The sequence below is a fragment of the Sphaeramia orbicularis genome, chromosome 4, assembly GCF_902148855.1.
Source record: "Sphaeramia orbicularis chromosome 4, fSphaOr1.1, whole genome shotgun sequence".
NCBI classification, from domain to species: Eukaryota; Metazoa; Chordata; class Actinopteri; order Kurtiformes; family Apogonidae; genus Sphaeramia; species Sphaeramia orbicularis.
In genome coordinates, this window is record NC_043960.1 from 8,138,548 (window position 1) to 8,165,797 (window position 27,250).

The 27,250-nt window shown below is 36.4% G+C and overlaps 1 pseudogene; it reads right to left on the reverse strand.

Moving 5' to 3' along the window:
- Positions 1-27,185, reverse strand: part of LOC115418098 (putative tyrosine-protein phosphatase auxilin) — a 58,577-nt pseudogene extending 31,392 nt beyond the window's left edge.
- Positions 27,186-27,250: the final 65 nt, after the last annotated feature.

A 27,250-nucleotide genomic window follows, 5' to 3' on the forward strand; every position in this document is an offset into this window, starting at 1 on the left:
GAAAACTTTTGCTGGTGGACGGACGTGACAGTGGACGGACGTGACATTACCCATGATGATCTGGTCAGTACCAGTACTTTATTAGTAATAAACTTTATACTTACTATTGCTAATTATCCTCTTATTCATAAATGTTAGTATTGTGGATCTAAAACAATAACAGCTGACACAAAACACAAAATGTGGCAGTGGATGGATGTGACATGGTTGTTACAGATCCCATCATACTGGTGCTCGGCAGCCATTCCAGAAATGATCCCTGTGCAAAAACTAGTATCATAATTATTTATTGTATAGTTTATCATCATACTAAAGAGTAAATAACAATATAGAATTGTTATTTCTTTATAAAAATGCTCATTATAGAAAACTGTTGATTTAAGTGACGTGTGACATTTCAATGTATGTATTTGCGTAACATAAGCAGATGGATCCGCACGATACTGCATATTGCAACCTGTAAAAATAAAATGTCTATGTAGTATATAGTCTTGTAAGAAAAATTGGGAATCTAAAAGAATAGATATTTGGTTTTCACGTAAATTCAGTTAAAATATAACTTGGCCATTTGTGACATGAAACTATAGCATTAATTGTGATGAAATTGGACATTTTTGACCTGAAAACATAGTTCATATGACCATCAACAGGTTGCAACAGAACTGAAACCCTTTGTAAATTTGCATAACTTGCATTTACCAACACAAAGTTCCTTTGGGGATTCACTATATTGATTTCTTATGCACAAAGACAGAATAAGACCTCTAAGCAAATTTTTAGCATTCTGTGTCCATACCCCTGCAGCACAAGCAGTTCAGCTACCAACATAGATCCATTCTGTTTAGAGCTGTTATGCTCCTGCAAACACATCAGTATCTAATGTGTGTCAGATTGAGTTGAGTTGTTTCCTACTGTGAAAATCCAGTGAGTCAGTTCTGATCTACACTAGTCATCTCTGTGTGGTCATGGATGAATGCCATATGACTCAGTGCAATCCTAGACCAGGTTATGTAATGCAAGTAATGTCCAACTAGCCTGCTGCAAACTGGGGAGTAAGCCCATCAACACTTATTTTAGGATTTTCTGCAAATTTAGATCCAGGTGTTACCATAAATAGCACTGCAGTAAAACTTACAGTAAATATGAACGTAATCACAATAGTACTAGATATGGTGTTCTGCAAAATAAATACACACAAACAATGCAGAGCGGAACAGAATGTGGGAGTCGACTGCCACTGTGTCGAGTGAAAGCTCTCATTATAATGGAGCTATATCACAGTTCAGGTTTCTATTTTAATCCAAGTGTCCCAAAGTGAAATGCAAATGGCAGTTCCACAGAGTGACAAGAATGGTGTGACTGAGTAAAAGGTATTATCAAAGCTAGAAAACACATACTGTGGTATAACAGCAGACATATATTTTATTTGTGGTGCAGAAAAAAAAAGATGTTGGAAAGGAAATGAAATGAAATGAAATGAAATGAAAGAAAGGAAAGGAAAGGAAAGGAAGGAAAGGAAAGGAAAGGAAAGGAAAGGAAAGGAAAGGAAGGAAAGGAAAGGAAATTAGTTTAACAAACTTGCAATTTTATTCCATTTATTGTTCATGTAAGATGGATGCTATCACTACAGATTACAGGTAGCCTATGTGTAAGTCTGTGGTTTAATCCTTCTCCTTTCCAGATATAGCTACTTGGTCATTAGAGCAGAGAGCAGGTCAGGTGTCAGGTTTTAACGGTCACGGCCAATAGCCATGGATGAATGCAAAGCAGCTCTCTCCTGACCTCTCAGAATAGAACTGCAGCCAATTAAAATGCACTGCAAGGTTGTAGAGTTAACAAAGAGAAGGACATTGGGGATTTTTTAACAGATAAGGGCCAGACATTGTCCTTGGATGTGGTTGTACGATGTAATCTGAGCTAATTATGTTACAGTTAAAATGTAGAGTTGATATTCCAAACTCTCTCTCACTTAGGGCCCAAACCACAGATGAATCCATGCTACTGTGTGTATCCACAGACTGCAACTGTCACTGAATAAAGTATAAAGCTCATTGTTTACACACATCTGTATTATGGTATTGGCAAGTTTTCTTCATCAAACTAAAACTCATAGACACTTATTTTGATAGTCGGTTAAAATAACACTGATAATCTTCACGTGTTGCATCAGCTGATAGTTTACATTACAGCTCTGTTAGCTTAGCTCTGTTTTTAGACAGAAATCACAGTAAAAACCACATAACACCTCTGTTTTCTGTACGTTTTGTGTTGTCAGTAGCTGAATTAAAGATCTGTTTGGAATCGAACAAACAAGGTCAGAAGTGTGGATCAACAAACGGCAAGCTTAACAAAGATAATAACATCAAGAATAACTTTATACCTTCATAAGCCTCATAATCAAAGTCACCCCTATAGGAGAAATGCTGCTACTTCAGCATCAAACTCAATTCCTTTCATTTAGAGCTGTATCAGTGGAAGAACACAATCAGTGCGTCTGTTGTCATCACTTTGTCACTTTCTTTGTCGTTTCTACAATCCAGTCCACTGGCATCTTTGACAGAAGATAAGGACTCTTCAGTCCACACTAATGATAATTTTTAGGTCATTTTTAATTTTCTAAACACTATAACTCCTTAAATAATTAGATGCTGATTTCAAAACAATGTTTGCAAGAATAAGATACATATTGAATTTCCCTCGGGATCAATAAAGTCTCTATCTATCTAGCTATCTATCTATCTATCTATCTATCTATCTATCTACTATCTATCTATCTATCTATCTATCATCTATCTATCTACATTATGTACATTTTTTAACGTGGTTATTTTGCATCTGTCTTTGATTATAATTCACAAACCAAGAGGAGAAATCTTTATCAAACATATCAAACGATGACATCCTGTTAAGTTCTGACTTTGTTGTTTGTTTTCTAACCACACAAAAAAACTGTCTTGCTCAACTTCTGTTGTACTTCATGTTTCTGTATTCCATTTAGAAAACATTTTGTGACCCATAATCAAGGGGCTGTTTGTACCAACACATGTACCAGCAGCAGCGCACGGCCTGATGTTTTATGTTTTTGTGGGAAGTAATCATCTGGAGTACGAAAACCATTTTGGGTGAAACTACATCTGTGCAAAGAAGTGTCTCCTCTGACTGTAACCCATCACATCACACACATTCAGTCAGTTTAAGGGGTTAGATCCCTATGGATATTTACTTTGGATCTTCAATATTCTTGCCATGCTCCTCTCTACAATTCTCTCTTTAAGCAGACTTTTCCCCTTTTAGCAGGTTTTTTATAACATCTGCGATGAGTAGTTAAAAATTATTAGTGTCAGAAAAAGGACTAGGACTAGAATTAAGGATGTCATATGTGTATAGCACCTCTGCCTTGCAGTGCATAAAATTCATGACCTGACATAACTTCTTTCAAGTGAACAGAGGAAAGCTTCCAGAAACAGAATTTTAGCTTTGTCAGAGTTGTTATGCTTGAAATATTTTGGGTGCTGGAAACACAGACACCGAACAAAAGAAACAATGTCAACAGAGAGTGGTTCTGAAACTGATGAGACAAACCAGGGAGAAAAATGAAAGGAAATGGATAAAAACGTGTGAAAGAGCAAGAGACACAGTCAGGGAAGGGAGAGGGAGATGAATGTTGTCTGGGTGGGTGGGCCGGGCCGGGCGGTCTGGACCAAGGACACTGTGCCTTTCAGAAAAACCAGATCAGCCACCCAGCCTCCATCGCCTTGTGTTTTCTCCACAGGAAGAGGGACACGCTGTTGAGTGTGTTGCCACGTTGGTTTCCCTGCAAAATTTCTCCTCAGCAGGGTAAACAAACATGCAGGCTGGGTTAAATAATTCAGTAACAGCCCCTTTGCCTTGAATACAGATGAGACAAAGCCGAGCAACCAATGAAATTAAGCCAGGGCGTCAAAACAAGACCTGATTATTAAATGTGTTTGCACAGGTCTGCTTTACATCAAGTGCGCTCAGGGGGAATTCTCAACTGAAGTGTTCGGTTAATAAATAGAAAGAGACTGTCACACGCTGTCAGCCTGACGAAATTTTGCTCCACATTATAAAAACCATAATTTTCAACAAGCAAGTAACTTTGTATAATCTACAGAAAATGAGTAGTCACACAATGAAGCTATTAAACACCGCTGAGCAGCTTCATTTCAGCTATTTCAGATAGAATTTCTTAGTCAAGGAGTTCATATTCTCTTCCTTTATCATACCTTACACTGAGAAACTTTTCACAAGGCACATTAAAAATTCACATAATGTTAATGGTGCTTGTTGTTTGTGCAGCCAGGAGGTCACCAATGCATCTGTTACTGTAGACTGACAGAATAAAAATAAGCAAAGTCTTCACACAGAATTTTGTTGGATCTGCCTTAACTTTGATTACAGGGCTGTGAAATTGCTTTTGCAAAGGCACAATAAATGTCAAAAATTATTTCCATCCATTTAATTTTTCACCAACATCTTGTGTTGATGATGGAGAGTCGGACTGTGTAAGATTTTCTCCATCACATCACAATGATTCTCAATGTGGTTTCAGGTCTGGACTCCACATGTAAAAAGGTGTCTCATAATCTGATCCTGACGAATGCTGGTGTTGTCATCTTGGAATGCAGTCACGGAAAAAAACGATTAGACCATCAAAAGTGCATCAAAAACAACGGTTATGCAATCAAGTACTAACTCCTGTGTGTATCATATGACTAAACAGACAGAAAGACAACATGGACTGCCTACAAGCACTGTTCTGTCAGTACCCATAGATACTGATGTAAGTACTGAAGTGATTTTGGTTATTATCAAGGAAAACATGGAAATGGATAGATATCAGCTCTGAAATTAAACTCTCATGAGCTATTTGTGTTGTTATCATTATATTTGTCCAACAAAAGTACCTTTAGTTGTACCAGGAACCTAAATTACCATGAAATTGAAGGAAAACAAGGGTGGTCTAAGAATTTTCTCCGTGACTGTATGTGTGTGTCATCAGCAAAGAACAAATTCACACGCTTAATGTTCAGATTTAGTCATTCATTATATTCAAGTTCAGCTGACCTCATTTAATGTATACTACATACTACATATAATGTTACTGAAGCAACCCCATATCATAACACTGCCCCCACAGGGTTGAACTATAGGCACTAGGTATGATGGGTAATCACTTCATCCACCTCTCTTCTCACCTTTTCCATTGAAACACAGTCCAATCGTTATGCTAGTAGCAAATCGATGATTGTTTACAAAGTGAGATGAGTACTACTCACTATTCAACCTCTTGTGGCTGAAACATATTAGTCATATTAGTCAGTAATTATCAAAAGAAGGATGTAATCTATTGGCTTAGTTTCATCCAGGTTGTGTCTTTTATAACTGGATAATTTTGAAACAAGTTGTACACAATTTGTAAGAATTTGTGCTAATCAAGTATTATAAGTTTTGCAATGATTGTTTCCAATCCAACTACGTTAAATAATCCCTCTACTTGAAACTTCTTAATAAATTTTAGTATAGTATTTATCTTGCATACAAGATATGTATGCTAAATAACGACTTGCGTACTCACATTGCCTTCAGAAAAATAGAGTAATACAGTACATAGGACTTGGTGATGTTTGTGATGCAGTTAATTGAATCAATCAGTCAATGATATAATAGTCTGCACTGTAATGCAGTTCAGATCACAGGCTTCTGGAGATCATTTATTAATCCATAATCCATTTTTTGTTGTAAATGCATTTCTTGGTAAGTATCCAGTACAAAACAGGATCATGTACAGTGAGCCGGTCGTCATTATAAAATAAGCTCCTCTGAGTGATTCATTCGCCTTGTTGAGGTTTATTTGCAGTGATGACAGGCCGCCTGTAAATATCCCTTATATATCCCCAAAACATCAGAGTCTGCTGGTGGTTTATCATATCTCAACTAATAGCCAGACAGTATTTGCCTCCCGCGGTTTTATCCTTATTGAACACCCTGCGTTAAATAATAGCCTACGGGTCATCAGGCAGAATCCCAAACATTTAATTACATATTGTATATTAGAAATCCCAGAATTATGCTTGGAGATTTACATTTTAGTTATGTGTATTTATGGGCCATATAAACTAGAAGATACACCCTCATTGTTAAGGAATCATTCCTGGCCTTGTCACTGTCGGCATTTGTGTTCTTTTTGAATACAGCGTTTAGTGTCAAATGTTATGTGTGCAGAAAAACAGCACCATCCATCATTGTGCCAGCAGGGTAGTGTGTGTTGACACTTATCATAGGAGCTTCAAGAACCTGTCGTGAGCAGCTCTTAAGCATACTAAATCATGGCAATGATTTTTTGCCTTTCGTACTTGAGGCCCTTAAACTTGGTTGCCATGGTACTGTACTTCCCACGCCCTATTTTTCCAAACCACCTACACAAACATACAGGCCATATACAGGCCACACAAGCACCCAGCACCACACATAGGCCCTAATGAAATCAATCCTTCTGTATCAGCAGTGCACTGGCTATTGGCACAATGAACTGCCATGAATAATTCAGCCGGGAGAGGAGTGATAGGCGGCAACGAAAGGAGAGGAGAGAAGAGAAGAGGAGGAAGGAAGGTGGAGCTGAGATGAGAGGCGAGCATGGAAAAACGAAGAAACACCAGGGAACGGCAGGACAGGAGAGTGGGAGTTTGCCAAGCAGAGGAGGGGAGACACAAGAGGGATAATCATGATCAAAATTGCTGAGTCAATAGTGAGGGGGGTTGTGTGTATGCGTATGTGTGTTTCTGACAATACAGAGGCCCCTTTGTGCTGCCCAGTGCAGATGCCTGTGCACAAAAACACTGGGAGGACCAAGCTGTGCCAGACTCTGCTGCTTCCCTCCAGCCTCAGTCCAGCCACATTGCTCTGTTTTCTCTACAGCTTTTGGACAATTTACATCCAAAACTACATAATTGTTAATAATAGTGTATATATAATGCATTTATGTAAACTAATATAGTTGTGGGTTATATAGTATATAACCCACAACATAGATATTGTCATATCTACAGCTGTTTTGTTCCATTATTTACTTCCTCACCTCATAACCCTTACTGTATTGCACTACCACTGTTATTGTAAATAGGTTTGATTAATATATTTTCTATTCTGTTATAGTAAATACTTTATTTTATACCATTTGTATTCTTACTCTATTTTAACTCTTTAAAAAATGAAAAAATGAAAAATTGCCTGCCATTTAATAGAAAGGTGAAAGAGAAACAGTGTTTCAATTCTCTGTATGTCTGTGCATCAAGCAAACTGACAAGAAAAAATCTTTGAATCTTCTACCTAAAACAATATTACATAATAACATAATTGAGATAATCATTTGAAGTATAAATTATAAGGAAAATTGTATATAATTATAAATTATAGTCAGTCGTATACTGTATTATATGGGTTTATATTTAGCACATATATAGTGGATTATAATGTAAAATCATATGTGTGTGTGTGTGTGTGTGTGTGTGTGTAGTAGTCGCATAAAAAGCATATGTCCCTCACAGTATTTAAGTAAAAGTACATTCAATCACTGTGAATGGGACTGACCTTCTCGCTGCAGTACATGACAAGAAAAATGTGTCTTAAACATGTATTTATGCCCAGTCCCAGTCGATCATCGTCAGTCATTTAACTACATAAATGGCAGTAGGAGCTAAACAACAACCACATGACGTACAGGAACAAAGTTGTCACTTACGTGGCGACCTGGTGCATGACCTTTGTGGACGTGTCCTTCAGCGTGTCCTTCAGGTTGTCCTTGAAGTTGCTGAAGAACTTCCCAGCTCCTCCTTTCACCATATCCAGCAGTCCTCCTCCATAGTTGGCGTCCATATCTGAGGAAAAAGAACATTTATCCGATCAGAATAAACTGCAAACACTCAATTCCACATACATGCTGCTGTATTAAAACCATTTAACAGACAAATGCTGTTTTAAAAGCTGATTATGCCTTTTGAGAAGTTCTGCTGTGCCTCTTTTAGCTACATCATCCTTCATGGGTTGTTTTATTTGACTTCAGTGATAAATGTGAGTCACTGTTAACATTAAAAACACATGTAGGCGTCAAAGAATGATGGACAAGAGACAAGACTCCTCATCTGGGTTTTGCTTTTACTGCTTGACTTTGTGTGTACACTGTGAAGAGTAAGCAAGCGTTGGATGACACCCAAGTGCCATATCTGAGTCAGCATCCCTCGGGTGATCTGAGAAATTCTCCTCTCATCCTCTTTCTCCCCTTTATGGATCAGTACATAGCAACAACAGTGGCAATCCTGACAGACCATAACCTCCCAAGGCCTAAGCTTTTATTTTGTCTGATTTTTCCATTTCTCTTGACTACTTTTATGACTCCTATGGGTGTATATTTATTTTCTATTTTACTTTTATTTGTATTTTAACAGTTTCTTTTTTACAAGTACAGACATTTCTTTCATTTTTCTTTTTTCCCCCTTGAACTCAAGAGCAACTTAACAGAAATCTCAATGTACTTGTAGTGTAAATGTACCTGTGCAAATAGCAATAAACTTTACTCATCTTTATCTTTACTTGGGACAACATAGAAATTATGGTTATAACATATTGCATTCTAATTATATAATGCTTAGGTTTATATATGTTCCTAAACTGTATATTCTAACAATATGTATAAAAAAGAACTTAGTGTGTCCTCCCATAGGGACAATGGATTCATTTTATTATACTATACTATACTATACTATATTATATTATATTATACTATACTATACTGTACTATACTTCAACACCAGTTTGTAACAAAAAAAAAAAAATAATAACACTATATATTCAAATTCCTGAAAATGGCTTAGCAAAAAATTTAATTGCAAACAAATTAGCATAGCTACAAGTCTTGATATTCAATATTTCGTCACTCAAAATACATTTTCTTCACTCCATATTCCAAACCTGGAACGTCCTTTTTCTTTGTAAGTTCAATCTGTGTGAAATACTACAAAAATACACCCAAATTCGAAGTACTTATCCCAAACATGCACTATTTCCTGAGCAATGTCCTAGCTTGTAACCGCTTCTTGGGCGGCTAACAGCTAAGCTAACATCTAACACCAAGACGTTTCCGGTTCGGCCCTTTTTCAGACTGGAGTCTTTCTGGGTTTTCCTTCCAGTTTACCTACATGCTTAAAACAGGTACGTACACGTTAATTCTCCTCTGGGTGCCCTCGACCACGGTACCGATAGAGATCTGGAGTTGTTCATCGAGTGCCTTCAATGTCAGCTCACTACTGCTAATGTGTGCTAATGCTAATGCTATGTACTGTTGGTTATTAGAATGGTAAAATGCAGAAACTCCCTCCCAGAATTTTCCCTACAGAGATAATAAAGCGATAATTTTCATGTTTTGTTTTTTTCTTTTTTACCTTTAGCTTAAAATTTGCTTAGAGGTCTTATTTATGTCTTTGTGCATAAGAAATCAATATAGTAATCCCCAAGGAACTTTGTGTTGGTAAATGCAATTATGCAAATGTACAGGATTTCAGTTCTGTTTGCAACATATTGATGGTCATATGAACTATGTTTTCAGGTCAAAAATGTCCAATTTCATCACCATTAATGCTATATTTTCATGTCACAAATGGCCAAGTTATATTTTATATTTTGAAATTACATGAAAAACAAATATTCTATTCTTTTAGATTCCCCAGTTTTTCTTACAAGGATTATATACTCCATATCACATGTTTTATTTTTACAGGTTGCAATAATGGCGTATGGTGCTGATCCATCCTGCTTATGTTACGCCAATACATACAGTAAGAATGTCACATTCACTTGTTTAAATCACAGTTTTCTATAATAAGCATTTTTATAAAGAAATAACAATTCTATATTATTATTACTCTTTAGTATGATGATAACTATACAATAAATAGTTCTGATACTAGTTTTTTGCTCAGGGATCATTTGTGGAAATGGTGGCATGGCTGCGAGCATCAGTATGATGGGATCTTGTAACCACCATGACACATCTGTCCACTGCCACATTTTGTGTTTTTGTTAAGCTGTTATTGTTTTAGATCCACAATACTAGCATTTATGAATAAGAGGATAATTAGCAATAGTAAGTATATAAGTTTATTCCTAATAAAGTACTGGTCATCATGGGTAATGTCATGTCTGTCCACTGTCACATCCGTCCACCAGCAAAAAGTTTTCACATACACGTGCTATTCAAAATCCAACATTTCTGAAAATATAGCTTCCACTGTCAAATAATATCAGTAGTCTGTGTACAAATGTATTAGCATTATTTCAACACAGTTCTATGCATTTTTTACAACTTTTTTTTTTTTTTTTAAATAAAAATGGCCACTCATTTGACCCCCCCCCTAAGTAAATTTTTAGCCGCGTTTAGCCTTTCTATAAATGGTCTAATGAAATGGCCTTGTGGCTTGTCCACTTTTATCTCAAGTTAGACACCATCTTGTTGTTATAGATTAGTTTATGGTACTTTTGCTACCACTAAGAAGCAAAGCAAGTATTGACAAATGAGGGCTAAGAAGTAAGAAAAAATTAAGAAGTATAAATTGTAGGAAACTAAGGTAATTCAGGTTTTGCCACATGACCATTCTATGTATTCAAGATAGGATTAGATTCCTTATTTCTCTAATTACAATTCAGTCAGTCAGGGTAAGATCAAACTTAGGTCAAAATGGTGGGTGTTTCTGATTCCAAGTAAATAAAAACCCTTTGAATACTTATTTTTACTCTTGCTGAATGTCAAGCTGTTTTGGAATTCTCTGAGATCGTCTGTTTTCTTGTGGATAACATTTGTGAGGCTATGAACGGGTGCTTTCCTCAACTTTAATAGCCATTTTCCAACACATAAAGACATAACCAAGTCACTGTTTGCAGAGGAATAATAAGACACAGTTTCTGCAGCGATCATATACAGACACTGCTTTCATTTATAAAATGTCTTTTCTATCATTTCCCTTCAACAAACACACAATTGTCTTTCCTTGATCCCTCTTTTCGTCTCTCTCTCCTTGTCTATGTTGACCACATTAAGGATATTTTAGACTGTAAGTCAACAAAATATTTATTCTTACTGAATTAGGTGGAAGAGGGGAATACAACTCCAGTTTGTTGAAATAATTCCGCACATGACCTATGAATATTTCCAAACCTCAAATGGAAATTGCCTGTGGGAAGCAACATTACCAGCGTTAAAATCAGATTTGGCCATTAGACTGAGGCTCTTATACACAGGGGACTGATACACATTAGCTGCAAAAGTTTAATGCAAACAATTCCTTTACAGGACAGATACTGCGTTTACAGAAATAGAAGTGCCCTTTTCCATGTCACTGATGGAAGTTACTGTGAACACAATAGCCGTTGAACTCAGAGGACAATACACAGAGGCACATAATGAAAAGGACAAAAATAATAAAGCCTTGTGCTGTAACACTGACACATCTGTTCCCTGTAAACCTCCCAGCCTTTATCCGACAGCAGGCCTTGTTTTTTACTGCACTGCACTGTCCTCAGCTCTGAGGTGAGCGCTGATTTGTGCTTAGGGCATTTCTTCTCCTCTTTAGCTGCACAACGTGACATCAACACTTAGGAAAAAAAAGGAAAGATTCCAAGGCTAGACCTCAGATAAAACCTGTTTTTTTTTTACTTTTTTAGTTTGATTTGTGACAAAAACCTGGCCTTCTCTGGAGACTGTGTGGGACTGCAGAGGCCTAACATTCACATGTTTTTTGAAACTGTATAAAAATAAGACCATATTGGCTAAATGAAAAATCATTTTGGGCTGTTAAGTTTTAAATACCTGCTTGGTGATGTATCTTGGGAATACTGTGGATGATGTGCTGAAAAAATGTCTTTATTTGACTTGCTTTATTTTGGCAGCAAAATAAAACAACTGTTACTAGGAATTGGCCTTAAACCTTAAAAACCAAGAAGCATTTTTGGGTGGCTTCCAGATGAATTTTTCTCTACATCCAAAGTGTCATTGGTGATTTATCACCATTTATTACAATGCTATCCTCTGCATTTTGTGGTTTTCAGTGAAAGTTTAGTATTTTCCTATATTTAATTAATCGATCATGTAGATGTCATAAAAGCTCAGAGTAAATTCAAAGCTTAGTATATCAGTACTGAGAGAACTGAAGAAAAGTGACTTTTCAGCAAAATAGATCATTAACTGAACCTAAACCACTGTCAACAGTCACGTTATTTATCCAACTCCATGCTTTTACTGGTGAATCAATGTTGCAGAAGATGACGGGTGTTTCCACGTTCACTACGGAGCCTCTGAATGTCCAAAGGCTGATGACGACAAAAAGCTAAGAAAACTATATTTTATCAGAATGGTTTGATGTGTTGATAGGATTAGTGGATCAAAAGTTATTAAACATTTTAGATCAGTAAATTCTGTAGTTGCCCGGTGTCTGTTTGGATCTTGGAGGGTTATAGGGACACTGCAAAGCTAGATCAGTGTTAGTGATTTTTTTTTTCCTTGTTATGAAGAAGTTGACTGAAGAGCACACTTTCATCAAAAATTTAACATTTACATGACACCGGACAGTGAGCCTATTATACTTGGAACTATAGCCCACACTAACCAATCACTGAATGGATTCCAGACATCTGCTCATGTTGACTGTTTTCTTGTTGTATTTATGTATTTATACATTTTTGTGAAAATTCAGTATAACTTGAAAATGGGGTGTTTCTGTCTTGCCTTCATCTCATTTGGTAACCAATGCCTATGCAAAAAGGCAGTTAAATGTGAATGTAGGAGCTTAAATGTGTTTCACATTTAATTTCATTAGTAAACTAGAAGCACTCGGAGAGCGCAGACCTCCGCAAGGCTGATCAGTGGGCCCCCCCGTGGGCCCCCCCCACCCCCGATCACCCCCAAAAGGTTAATCATTTCTTCCTTATCCCATTCCAACAAACCCTGAAAATGTCCATAACTTTTGAGTTATGTTGCACACTAACGGACAGACAAACAGACAAACAAACCCTGGCAAAAACTAACCTCTTGCGGAGGTAATAAGGATTTGTATGTAAAACTTCACATTGTTAATTAATTGGAAGAATTATTCACAGTTTTTCGTGTTGTGTTATGCATTTTGACACTTGTAGATGGCTTTATGATTTGCACGTATAAAAATTTTATTTAATATATATTGTATATTTTCTTCCAGACACTCTATATAGGTTGATAACATGTTGGCACAGAATTGGAAATATGAGAATGGAGCTGTACTGTTTTTGTTTTTTTTTTGTTGTTTTTTTTATACCTTATTTTGTCTTCCATTTGTTTGTTTGTTTTTTTAAGTTGATGTTAAGGTTTTGTTTGTTTGGTCCTTTTCACTCTCATGGATGCCTTTTTTTTTTGTTTGTTTTTTTTTTGTTTTTTTATCAGTCATGGCGTGGAGACAACGGAGCATCAGGACACGACTTCATTCATTCAAATCCTAACCAAAACCCAGTAAGTTTTATTCCATTTTTGCACACCTTACCATGCACATTTCCCACCCACTTAGCCTGACATGACTAGTAGTAAAAATCCACATCCTACTCGTACCTACACAGGTATTGATGCAGCTGCGACGATGATGAAACAACTAGACCGGGCCGACATTTCACCCCTCCTCCTTGCTGAACCACCCCCTATGCTTTCACAAAGTCAACCAATAGAAACGCAGACTGAGAGAGAGATGGGAGCTCTAGTTCTGTCCAGAGGGATCAGTGGGCCGTCTGAATGCCTCCCTCCTCCTATCCGGTTGGTGTGAATGACACAGACGGACGCATACATGCAACAATAAGGACTGACAGACCAATACACCACACTGCTCTACTATACACTGGGCTCAGGCGTGTTGGTGTTGTGTTGTGTGTGAACCCGAATGACTCCGGTGTCAACCCGGACTCTAATCTGATTAATTATAGATGCTGCTGATGAGACAGGAAGTGTATGATTAATCATCTACTCTACAGCTTATCCAGAGGATTCCGCTGCTGTGCATAGACGTCTACAGGAATGACTCACGTGAACTAGTGTAGCTACATTTACCCTCAGAGACCAAGAACTGGTTTTGTGGGACCTGATCTGTACTAGTTTATTTAGTTTCAGTAGTATTGGTCACAATCTGGCATCAAACATCATGTGTTTCAGGACAACCTCTGATTTTCATCCTGTTCATTTAAAGACACAGTTTTCATGAAAAATAATAAATGTCAAATGTGATTGTAACTCAGACAAAATGTATAGCAAGATTTTTTTTTTTTTTGTATTTAGAATATTAACTTCAGATGTTTCAGACTTCCAAATAATTGTCTACCAATCGTTCAGAAGCAAATTAGATCCATTCAGTGGCTCAAAGTAGGACATTCTAATGAATCAATGATGTACAATGTTACGATCTAAACACATTCACAATGGAGCCTCTACATCAGGGATGTCAATCTCATTTTCATTCAGGGGCCACATTCGGCCAAATTGATCTGAAGTGGGGCCGGACCAGTACAATAATAACATAAAAATATATAAATAATATCAACTCCAAACTTTTCTCTGTGTTTTAGAGTGAAAAAAGCAAAATTATATCATGAAAATGTTTACATCTACAAACTATCCTTTAAAACAACGTGAATAACATGAACAAACTGAAAAATATGTGTAATTTTAACAATATTATGCTTCAGTTTTTCATTTACCACATCCACAGTGGATCCACAAATACATAAAACACTTAGTAAACACTTAATATTGTTAAAATTCTACATACTTCTCTTAAGACATTTTAGGTGGTTTATATTTGTTCAAGTTATTCACATTTTTTTGAAAGTATACTTTGTTTTGGTGCAAATACATGAAAATGGTTAAAGGGGAAAAATTTAGAGTTGTGAGTATTTATTGGATGTTATGGAAGTATTTACCGATTTGACCCACTTGAAATTGAATTGGTCTGTATGTGGCCCCTGAACTAAAATGATTGTTAATATCAGGGTTTCTGTGTGTCATTAAAAAGAATTAAAAGTCATTAAATAGATTTTGTGAAATTAAGGCCTTAAATGGCATTAAAAAGCATTAAATTCGATGTCCAGAGGCATTAAAAAATTAAATACACTTGATGGGAAAAAAAAGCATTGTTATTCATGATTTATTTTTATTATATAAACATTTCATAATTTTGATCGGAAGTATAGTGTGATGATTGACAGGCGGAACCCTTTAATTGGCTATTGTTTATAGCCGATACAGGAAGTCACAACACCAGATGCTCGGAATGCAACGTGCTATGAGCGTGCTCATGCGAAAGAGCGGAGGGAATATTAGCAAATGTCGTAAAAATTGGAAAATGCAAGTTTCAGCGGAAGTGATTGGAGGAGGAACTATTCAGAACCTGGTTAAAGCCTGTCGACAGTAAACCGTCATAAAACTATATATAAAACTGTATCTCCGGTTGGACATGGGCATTAATTTGTTTAAAGTGGCATTAAAAGGGCATTAAAAAGCACTAAATTAGATATGCTGATACCTGCAGAAACCCTGAAAATCTCAGTGTACTTTTAACATTTCACAAAGTCTTCCCAAGGTACGGACTGGACCCTTTGGTGGGCTGGATTTGGCTCCCGGGCCACATGTTTGACACCCCAGCTCTACATGAATAAATAAGAACTAGAGAATACAGGGTGGGGAAGCAAATGTACAATATGTTGAGGCAGGGATGAAAGACAGTGTATGACCAATTAGTTATTGAAAGTCATGAGAATTTATTTGCCACAAGAAAATTTACATAATAGAAAATGTTTTTATTCTATGTGTCCTCCTTCTTTCTCAATAACTGCCTTCACACGCTTCCTGAAACTTGCGCAAGTGTTCTCTCAATATTTGGGTGACAACTTCTCCCATTCTTCTTTAATAGTATCTTTAAGAAAGTCGACATTGCTGTGTGATGTTCTATTGGTAGCATGTTCTAAAACGTCCCAAATAGCAGAATCCAGAGGGTTTAGATCTGGGCTAGAAGGCGGCCATAAACATGATTCCCAAAAATTGCTCAAGTTGGATTTGTTGCTGTTGTCAACAAGTGTTTTGGTGTTCTTGTGTAAGATTTTAACTTTCAAATCATATTTTACTGCATTTCTAACGGTCTTGTTGTCTACCTCAAGTTCAATTGCCATTTTTCTCATGGATTTGGTTGGATCCTTTAGGATTTTGGAATTTGAGAGCTTTAATAAAAGCTTTGGTACATTTTTTGTTGCTTCCTCCACTTCCAGACTTTCTCTTAATAGTTTTGCTCAAAGTCATTCTCTTCTTTGCATTATAAACAGTCTTTATGGACACTCCAACTATTTTTGAAATCTCCTTTGGTGTGACGAGTGCATTCAGCAAATCACACACTCTTTGACGTTTGCTTTCCTGATTACTCATATGGGCAAAAGTTTCTGAAAAGGTATGGATAATAGTGTTAGGTATGATTATGACATCAATGTATGTTTGGTTTCAAAATAATTGACGTAGTGCCTGCTGAGAAAAAACAACTAAATGTTCATTGTAAATTTTGCTTCCCCACCCTGTATAACTGAAAAGGTGAGAAACTATACCTTTTTAAAGCATATGTGTGGATTAGTGGTCGAAACATTATTGAACATTTCTGAAAAGCAGCATTTAAACCACAGATGATGGTCTCGGTCTTAATATAAAACGCCTGCCATTCTTCTGTTATGTAAGATTTTATCGATAACAACACTATTATTAATTCCACTTGTCAGTCCAGTTCATCATCATTTTCATGGCAATCTGTGTTGAAAACAATACACCTACACAGAGTTTTAAGAACAATCCAACTGTTTATTTGGTTCCAATGTTGTTTCCTTTTGCAAGTGCAGATGCATGAGTTTGATATCATTGTCAGAAAGAGAAAAGCCTGCACTGATAAACTCTGGAACATAGAATTCTGGTGGATGGAACAATTTGGAACCAGTCCACTCAAATTATTTTCTTTTTTAAAATTTTACTACTAATCCCAAAGTCCCAAATGTGATCTTACTTTTGTTTGCCCCCCTGTTTTCAATCTTTCTCCTTAACAATCCCTGTCAGCTTTATCCAATAATTCAATTAATGTCACATAAAGTGAACATAAAATAAGACAAATGAGTTGTGCTGGAAATTATAGCATAAACTGCATTGTATTTTAGATTATTTTGTGATAAATTTGTGATTTACATCCCGTCAGTCTAATCCAGATTCCAAAAATAAGTGTTGTCGTTTTACTTTCTGTAAATCTGTATTGATAAGACAAGGATTTTTGGTGTAGAAACGTTGAGATTATTTGTATTTGAGGCTTTTCACAAATATTCAACATTTTATTTATGAGTGTAGATGCTGGTTACAAACCCAAAGGCTCATTTTACTTTCATTTTCGATTCACTGTGACTCATTCTCCTGCTAACATCATCCACTAAATAATAGAATGCCCCATAAAGAACTATGCACATAAAAAAACTATTATAATGTTGTCCGCGTCCATCTATATCTATATCCCCTTTGAGTCATATTGTAAAAGAAAATATTCATAGTTTTCATAGTGTTAATAATTAAATCAGGCTGGTTTACTTTGCTGTGTTAATGTTTTTAAAGCTGATTATAAAAACACAACAAGCACAAAATTTTCTAGTCTCTCATCATGTATTCTGCCATATTTTTAGTAATTCTCTTCACAAAGAACCTCTTAAATCACTACCTTCTTTAATGAGCATGTGTGTTTTGGTCTGTTTTTAGAATTATAAGCATTTCTAAGAACAATTATTTTTTCATGGAGGTCAGTGCAAATCGGATTTCAGATTACACTGAAAATGAACATTAGAAGAAAAATATCTGGTATTAGTTTGTTTCATAAATCTGTGTTTCTTATCCATTTTAAACTGTTGTAAATGAGTTGACATGTTGTTAATATCACACACTGTTGAATAGATAAATGCTGTTTGAATACAACTTTAAACTGCACAAAAAAACTATGCATTTTCTACAGGGGTCAATTTATCCAGTGGTATTATTGGGTATAAATGTCTTTACTTTTAATCAGGATTTATTTTCTCTATATTAACAACAGGAGAAATGAAAAACTGAGGGGGTTTCATTAAAAATGAATAAATGATAAATACATAATAAATGCTGTGGGTAAATATGACCCGTTGGTGGTTCTGCGGGTAACTGTAGTTAAATTGTTGTAAATTTGGCTACATGTACATTAAGAGTAAGACAGTATATCACATATGTTTGTATTATTTCAAAATATCAATATTTTCATTAGATCTCGTCATACTTAAATCAATGTGTAAAAAATAAGACCAAAGTTAAAATTCTATGTACTTTTCTGACACTTTTCCATCTCAAATCTTTGAAAATAACACCGCAGTTAAGGGAATAAATGCTAATCACAGGCTATTTCATATTTGCGATTCATTGCATTTTTCACGATTTTCAGAAAGCAAAACCTCAATTATTAGAATTGATTTGATATAATTTTGCCTGTTCCTATTTGGCATCATTTTGCACCATTTTGACACCATATCTGTGTGCAGAAACGTGGAAAACAAGCACAGATTGCGAATAAAAAATGAGCACAAAGTTAAGATTCTATGTTTTTTATTCTTTTCCATCCGGTTCTTTGAAAATAACACCACAATTAAGGGAATAAATGTAATCTGAGCCTGTTTTAGTTCCCCAGATAACAGATGATTATTTGGCAGTTTATCACCCATTGCACAATCACTACATCATGATAAAAATCCTCATCATAGGCAACAAATTGTGATGGCATCATGATTCCAGCCCCTAGTTTTTTGTGCCTCTGCCTTCATTATGTGTTGTATGTCTGTATAATCTACGTGCTTGTTTATTTCTCGCCCGTTTGCTGGTTCATGCGCCTCCATTTCTGCGTCCAGATGGATGTGGGAGTGTGCCGACCGAGAGCCAGCTACAGTGACAAACCCCGCGAGTACAGGCACCAGGGGAGCTGCGATACAGGCTCCATCAGGTAATACAGAGCGCAGAGCCCATCCACTCAACGGTGATGGGAACGGTAACAGAGAGCAGGACGTCGGCAGCTCAGAGGGCTCTCAGCACTACCACAAAGATCAATGGATTGTCTGAATGTGCCTCTCTCTGCCTAGAGTGCCAACCTTTACCCTTTAATATCCAGCTTTGTGTGAATAGATGGACGGGCTACACACACACACATCGAAAACACTACCCGTAGCGTTTTAAAGGAGTGATATGTTGCTTTTTTTTAATGGAATTATGCATTTTGAAACCTTTGAATTTATTCTGAATTTTCATCAACATCTAAATTAAATATAGGAAAATACATGATTTACAGTGAAAAATGCAAATGGATGGATGCAATGCATAATATTATAAGCTGTGATAAATCGCTTAAAGGAGTGATGTTTGGCTTTTTTTAATTGAATTATGCATTTTTAAACATTTCCCTGTGATCTACATGAACTGTAAATGCTGTTTGGGTCTAAATTCTTTATTAATTCAACTCCACAGGTCCATCTTCAACAATATTTCTGACTAATGACACGAGACAGGCCGTTTTGAGCGCTGGCCCTTTAAATGCAAATGAGCCACTTCAAGCCCCACCCCCAGGTTGCTGACTATGCTTTCTGTCCCGTTCAGCCACTTGTGTTCGTTAATACAACCAACAACTGAACATTTTAGGTAATTGGCTTAAAGTTTGGACATATTTTCAGTTTTTACTACAACCACTGCTGCTGACAAACAATTATGTCGCACTCTGAGAAATGTTCGTCGAAAGTCTTGACCTTATATGTGCAAATGTCATGACGTAACTAGTTATAGACGTAACAAATTAGGCAGGAATTGAAGCGGGTTGTAGAAATCCACTCAATTTTTGCCAGAATTAATATAAAGATAGCTTTGCAGCACCTGGAGGGTTCAAATTCAAACTTTCTGAACTATTAGGGTCCAAATACACAAATAAATGAACCAAAGACTAATTAAAGTGGGTTTTGCAAAATATGACCCCTTGAATCCCAGTTGCCCCTCTTACTTAAGGCAGCCACAGTTCTTCTGTGTTTTTTTTTTTTTTTTAAGTTCCTGTGTTGCCATGGTAATACTACGCATCGCTTGTAGCAATATGCACATTCTAACATCCATGTGACTAGAAGAACATCACCTTAAAGTTAAACAAAACCAATTGTTTTGTTGTACCTTTGGTGTTTTCTGATCATAACTTGGTTTAATGAATGAAGCTTCTGCTATTGGCTAATCCGTTGTTTTGTGTTACATTGAAATGATTCCCACTGGAAACAAATGGCCCCAGGGTTACATATTAACCCTTTACTGCCTAAATATATTTCCAATTATAGAAAAAAAATAAATAATACTGCTATTGGCTAATCCGTTGTTTTGTGTTACATTGAAATAATTCCCACTGGAAACAAATGGCCCCAGGGTTTAAATTAACCCTTTACTGCCTAAATATATTTCCAATTATAGAAAAAAAATACTTATATTGTCGCTGTGCTCCTTCATTAAGCAGACATTGTTGATTTGAATATGGGAACTACAACAACTATGATGCAATTTAGTGAAATTAGGCAAAACTGTGATAATAGTAATTAAACAGAGAGAGATTCTTAATCTCAGTGAGGTTTTCCTGGTTAAATAAAGGTAAAATAAAATAAAATAAAAAAGAAATTTTCTAATCTCGGGTGTGTAGATTATTTTAGTGATGCTGCTGTTGATCAGATATTCCAGTCAGCAATCTAAACAAAACAAAACTGATCCAAAAATCAGTAGACTGTCATGAGATTAATAATACCATTACAGAAACAGGGCTTTGAAATTGATTTGTGAATGTCAGGGATCATAGAAAACCAGGGAACATATGTAGATCCACAAAAAGCATTGAACAGGACCTCATTACATAAACAGTGGAATATTGAGGCGAATTCACAACAATGGGTGGGCAGATCAGACCGACATCTGACACTGGAGCTCCCCCCACCCTCCCCCTCCTCCCTCCTCTACACACTCCCACCACCCATACTCATCCCCAATCCTTTCCCTTCATTGACCCGCCCATCCTCCTCATCTAGCTGCTTTTGTTTCACACAAATGTTGATCCCTGGAGGCTGGCTCAGTCCTCTGAGTCCTCTTCCACTGCAGTAAGGTGAACACAGGGTAGAACCAGGCTCTTTCACCACTGACACAATTTAGGACAAAAGCAGCAGAGAGTCGACCAGTCTAATATTAACAAAAGTGCCAACAGTTGTAGCATTATATTCATAAAACTCTCCTTTTACTGTTGTTGTGTTTGTCTCCCATCTGTACTGTATGACATACTGCAATTCTACTTCTACTTCTACATCCAGAACATACAACTAGTCCTGCCAATGTAAATTACACATTATCTCTGGAGTTTGCAGTCCTTTACACAGGCGCCCACTCACGGGGGCTATGACCTCAAGCAAGGTCAACCATTATTTATTTTTTTTTTTTCCTGTTGCCCTTATGGATACATCGCGCTTGTTCTACGTCTTTAACCCATAAAGACCCAAACATCCACCACCGACCAAAAGTATCTACTGATTTAACCCTTTCATGCATGAATTATGAGAATCTAATCAAAAAATTTTTTCTGAGTGTTTTTATTCCTCTTTAGGCATGAAAAAAAAACAATGTGATTGAAAATTTTCTTCTAAAAAAATAATAAATAAAAATAATTTTAAAATTAAAAAAATAATAATAATAATGAAAAAAAAAAACTGCTTATGAACCTATTTTTCATGAAGTTGCAAAAATTGTCCCACTCAGCTGGACACCACATGTTTAATTTTTGACGCACAGAAACATGTATTTATTGATAAATTGTGTGAAAACTATGGGGAGGGCTTGTGATTCTGGGGTTTATGCTCAGGAGAGATCTACATAATGTTACCAATTCATGTCAGAAAGATATGTAGTGTCTTAAAACTTTAATAAAGATATGTGTAAAAAAACAAACAAAAAACAAAAAGAACAACAAAATCCATTACTATACAGAAGACCAGCTGTGACTAGCTATCCACTGCAGTGACCACTATGCTGAAAAAGGGTTAAACATCTAATACCTGTTGATAGACTAATCCTCTCAATAAATGTAAATAACTGGTGTAAAAGTAAAATACAGCTCATCATCTTTTCATGGTCATCAGATTTGGACATTTTGAGGCTCTGTAGTTACCGTGGAAACATCATCATCTTCTACAAACATTGATTCACTAGTAAAACCCATGGAGTTTGATCAATGACCAGTGGATGGAGGCACTTGTTTTTGTTCAGTTAATGATATATTTGCTGAAAAAGTCAGTTTTCATCAGTTTTCTCTATTGATATATAGCCCTCAACTTTATCTGAGCTTTTATGAACATCTACATGATCAGTAAATTAAACCTAAGAAAATACTGATTTTCACTGAAAATTCACAAAATACAGAGGATAATAGTACAATAATTATGATAATCACTTAAAAAGGTTAATAAAGAGAACAAATTTGTTTGAGAACTACTGCACAAAGTCGCACATAGGTCTTTATGTGTTAAGAACAGAGATTTTTCTCTGCGAATGAATGAGGGAGTCTCCACAACACCCTATTTTCCTTGCACACATCATCTAGAAAAAATGCGGACAGCTGATCGCACAGAACGTCGCAGGGGTAATCTGGTTAATGCAGTTTTATAGACAACTACTGATAGCCTACAAAGACTCTGGTACTGTGGAATATGGGGGTTTTGTTAAGTTTAAAGCACATGAAAAGTAGGTTAGAAGATGATCTTAACCCATAAAACCAAACAACCACCAGCGACCAAAATCATCTACTAATGTAAAATGTTTAATACCTGTTGATCCACTATCCACATCAATCCATTTAAATGGTGTAAAATACAGCTTGTCATCTTTTCATGTCCTCAGATGGACCCATTTGGATGTTCGGATGCTCCGTAGTGAACATGGAAACACCGTCATCTTCTACAGCATTGATTTCCAGTAAAACCAAAGAAGTTGGATCAATGACAGTGGATGGAGACACTTGATTTATGTTCAGTTAATAATATATTTACTGAAAAGTCACTTTTTCTGCAGTTTTTTCTGTATTTGATACAATAATGCTCAACCTTTACTCCGGTGCTTAATGACATCTACATGGTCAGGTGAATTAAATATAGGAAAAATACATGATTTTCATGGGAAAAAAAATTGTAAAATACAGAGGATAATATTGTAATAATTAGTCATAAATTATTAAGAAAGGTTAAATATAGAGAGAAAAAAATAATTCGGGAACTGCTGCAAAATTACCCCTGGGTCTTTATGGGTTCAAGGACAAATCTATCTATCTATCTATCTATCTATCTATCTATCTATCTATCTATCTATCTATCTATCTAGTATGAGAAGTCAAAACTTTATTCTCTGACATGGTCGCTATATATCTGAGCATGAAGGTGTCAAAACAAATGAGCTATTACTGAGCTTAATTCGATAAACAGATGTATTGCCATGTACACTTATCATCACAAACATCCATTAACGTCTGAGCTTTTAATCAGAGACCTGTGAATCTATCAATCATGACCAGTTCAATAATTTCTCAACTGAAAGGCGTCTGTGTCTGCCTCCTGGGTATTAAAGCAAAGCGACTTTAATTAAAGACATATTGGATTTATAGAGCAATATAGAGCACTGTCATTTCTAGTATGTTGAAAATATTACACATATTACAAATATAGCATGTTAAGTGGATGTCTATGAAGAGCTTTTGTTACTTTACACATATGAAGCACATAATTTGAACCATTTGTTGGTGAATAGGAACAATAGCACCTTAGAGCGCATACAGATACTTAACTAAATTAAACAGAGCGCAAAATTTACAGGGTTTTTCCCTACGTTTTTAGCTGCTGTTTGATTTCAGCATTTAACCTGAGTTGTTTGGTGAACTTGGACATATGCGGGGTTTTTGGAAAGAGAAGACATTATGTTTTTCATTAAAATTTTAATTCTGTTTTACGCAGAGCTACACGATATTGCCAAAAAGTTAAACCACATTATTTTTCAATGTTAAGAATTATTTGCACTTTTAATCAAATGTTTTTAAGGCTACATGATGACAAAATATGATACACAAATACTCCTTTTTTTGCTAAAATTATCGGCCATATCTGACTGGAGAAACATATAACATACATATTCAAATATACTGTAATATTCACAGTTAATATATTAGCAAGAAAGGTCTCCAGAGGAATAATCTCTGAATAATTTTCAGAAAGTAAAACCTCAAACATTAGAACAGATTGATATAATTTGCCCAGTCCTATTGGCATCATTCTGCATCATTTCAGGCACCATATCTGAGAGTAAAAAAATATTCAAAAAAGCTCAAAAGAAAAAAGAGGAGTCAAGATATTGTTTTGATCAGGACACGTTATTTACCTTTGATGCCTTCCCACATTGGCTTTATATTAATTGCCTAGATGATGTAATCCCTTTCCACCCAGTTTCCTCCATAAAACAACTTTGCTGGGTAACAAATGAATAAGCCTAATTTTGTTCTATTGCCATTTACATCTGGACGAAGTTTGATCTTGACATTTTATTCCCTTTTACTGACTTCTTTCTTCTTTCTTATGCAGATTGTTTTGATTCTACAGCATCCGCATGCATAAAGCACTTTGTTTAGAAAAGTGCAATTTAACCCATAAAGACCCAAATGTCCATCAGCGACCAAAACCATCTACTGATCTAAACTGTTTAATACCTGTTGATAGACTAATCCTATCAATACATGTAAATAATTGGTGTAAAATACAGTTTGTCATCTTTTCATGGTCATCAGATATGACCCATTTGGATGTTCAGAGGCTCTGTAGTTACCATGGAAACAATGTCATCTTCTACAACATTGATTCACCAGTAAAACCCAAAGAGTTGGACTATGTTCAGTTAATGATAGATTTTGCTAAAAAAGTGACTTTTTCTTCAGTTTTCTCTTTTTTCTGATATAATATCCCTCACCTTTGATCTTATCTTTTCCGAACATCTATATGATCAGTGAATTAAATATCAGAAAATGACTGATTTCCACTGAAAAAACACAAAATACAGAGGATGATATTGTAATATATGGTGATAAATCACTTAAGAAAAGTCAAATATAGAGAAAAAACTATTTTGGAACTGCCACAAAAGTAGCACATGTCTTTATGGGATAAATTAAACATTATTTACTTTTTTTGCTTAACCCATAAAGACCCAAACCTCCACTGGCGACCAAAACCAATCAGAATTTCTGATCCACTAATCCTATAAATACATGTAAATAATTGGCATAAAATACAGTTTGTCATCTTTTCATGGTCATCAGATATGACCCATTTGGATTCAGAGGCTCTGTAGTTACCATGGAAACACTGTCATCTTCTACAACATGATTCACCAGTAAAACCCATAGAGTTGGATCAATGACAGTGGATGGACACACTGGGTTTACGTTCAGCTGTTGAATTTTTTGCTGAAAAAGTAACTTTTTCTTGAGACAAAAGTCTGTTTCTAATAATTACCCTCAACTTTAATGTGAGCTTTAATGAACATCTACATGATCAGTGAATTAAATGTAGGAAAATGCTTGATTTACACTGAAAAACTAGTCTTTATGGGTCAAATTAAGCACTACTTACGTTTTTGCTTAACCCATAAAGACTCAAACCTCCACTGGCAACCAAAACATAAGAATTTCTGATCCACTAATACTAACAATACATGTAGATGTAGATGTAGATAATTGGTATAAAAGGCCATTTGTCATCTTTTCATGGTCATCAGATATGACCCATTTGGACGTTCAGAGGCTCTGTAGTTACCATGGAAACACGTCATCTTCTACAGCATTGATTCACCAGCAAAACCCATAGAGTTGGATCAATGACAGTGGATGGACACACTGGGTTTATGCTCAGTTATTGAAATTTTTGCTGAAAAAGTCACTTTTTCTTGAGTTTTGTCTGTTTCTAATATAACTACCCTCAACTTTAATGTGAGAATAAAAATCTACATAATTAGTAAATTAAATGTAAGAACATACTGGATTTACACTGAAAAACCACAAAATACAGAGGATAATATTATAATGAATGTTTATAAATGACTTAAGTGTAGAAAAAAAGTGCCACAAAAGTAGCGGTGAGGTATTTATGGGTTAATGGGTGACAGTGTAGCTTTCTTTACATACACTCTGCATGCTATAGGTGGGTCAGTGGTTTTATGTTCTGTAGGTGGGGTCTGGAAACCATCTGTGGGACTCCTGGAGGTGCATAGCATTACAGTATTTTTTTTTTTTTAGCCTTTTTGTTATCTGCTTCTAACACTATGGACAAATATCAACTGCGTAAAGTGGTTCGTTCTGACGCAAACTGTGCCAATATGTGCGTAAAACCTCCGTCGGAGTGTCCGGAGGGTGCGGGGGTCTTTACCTGAGCTGTCCATGGTGCTGCAGTCGTCCTCCCTCAGCGGGCCTGCCTTCGCTCCAACGGTGGCCGCGGTGGAGCCTCCGTGCGCGCTGCCGCTGCCCTCTGCCGATACCGAAGCTATCTCCGCCGCTATCGACCAACTGCAAAGATTCATAGCCATCGTAACTGGTCTTTTTCTTGTAGGCCCCCAACAAGCTCATTACCGAAGGACACAAGAGGAAGAAGGAGAGGGAGGGGGGGAGGTAACTAAAACACAAAAGAAGCCCCGTATATGTGGTGCGTCGCCGCCGCTTCAGCCGCTTCAGCCGCTGCCACTGCCGCTGCCGCTGCCGCCGCTTCTGGAGCTACAACTGCTGCCTGCACATGTCCGAGGAGAGGAGGACGAGTCCCCTCTGTTTTCTGGAGGAATAAATAAATTCTGCTGCCCGGCGGCCTGGTCTCTCTCTCTCACTCACTCCCTCTCTTCCCCTCTCTCTCTCTCTCTCTCTCCTCTCTCTCTCTCTCTCTCTCTCTCTTCGTCTAGTCTCCTCTCAGCTCCGCATTTTACTACGACGCTGCTTCTGCCGCTGCTGCTGCCGCTGTAGTCCCCGAATTAGTTAAAGGGAAATCCACCCCAACACACTGTCCTATCATGTTATCCCTG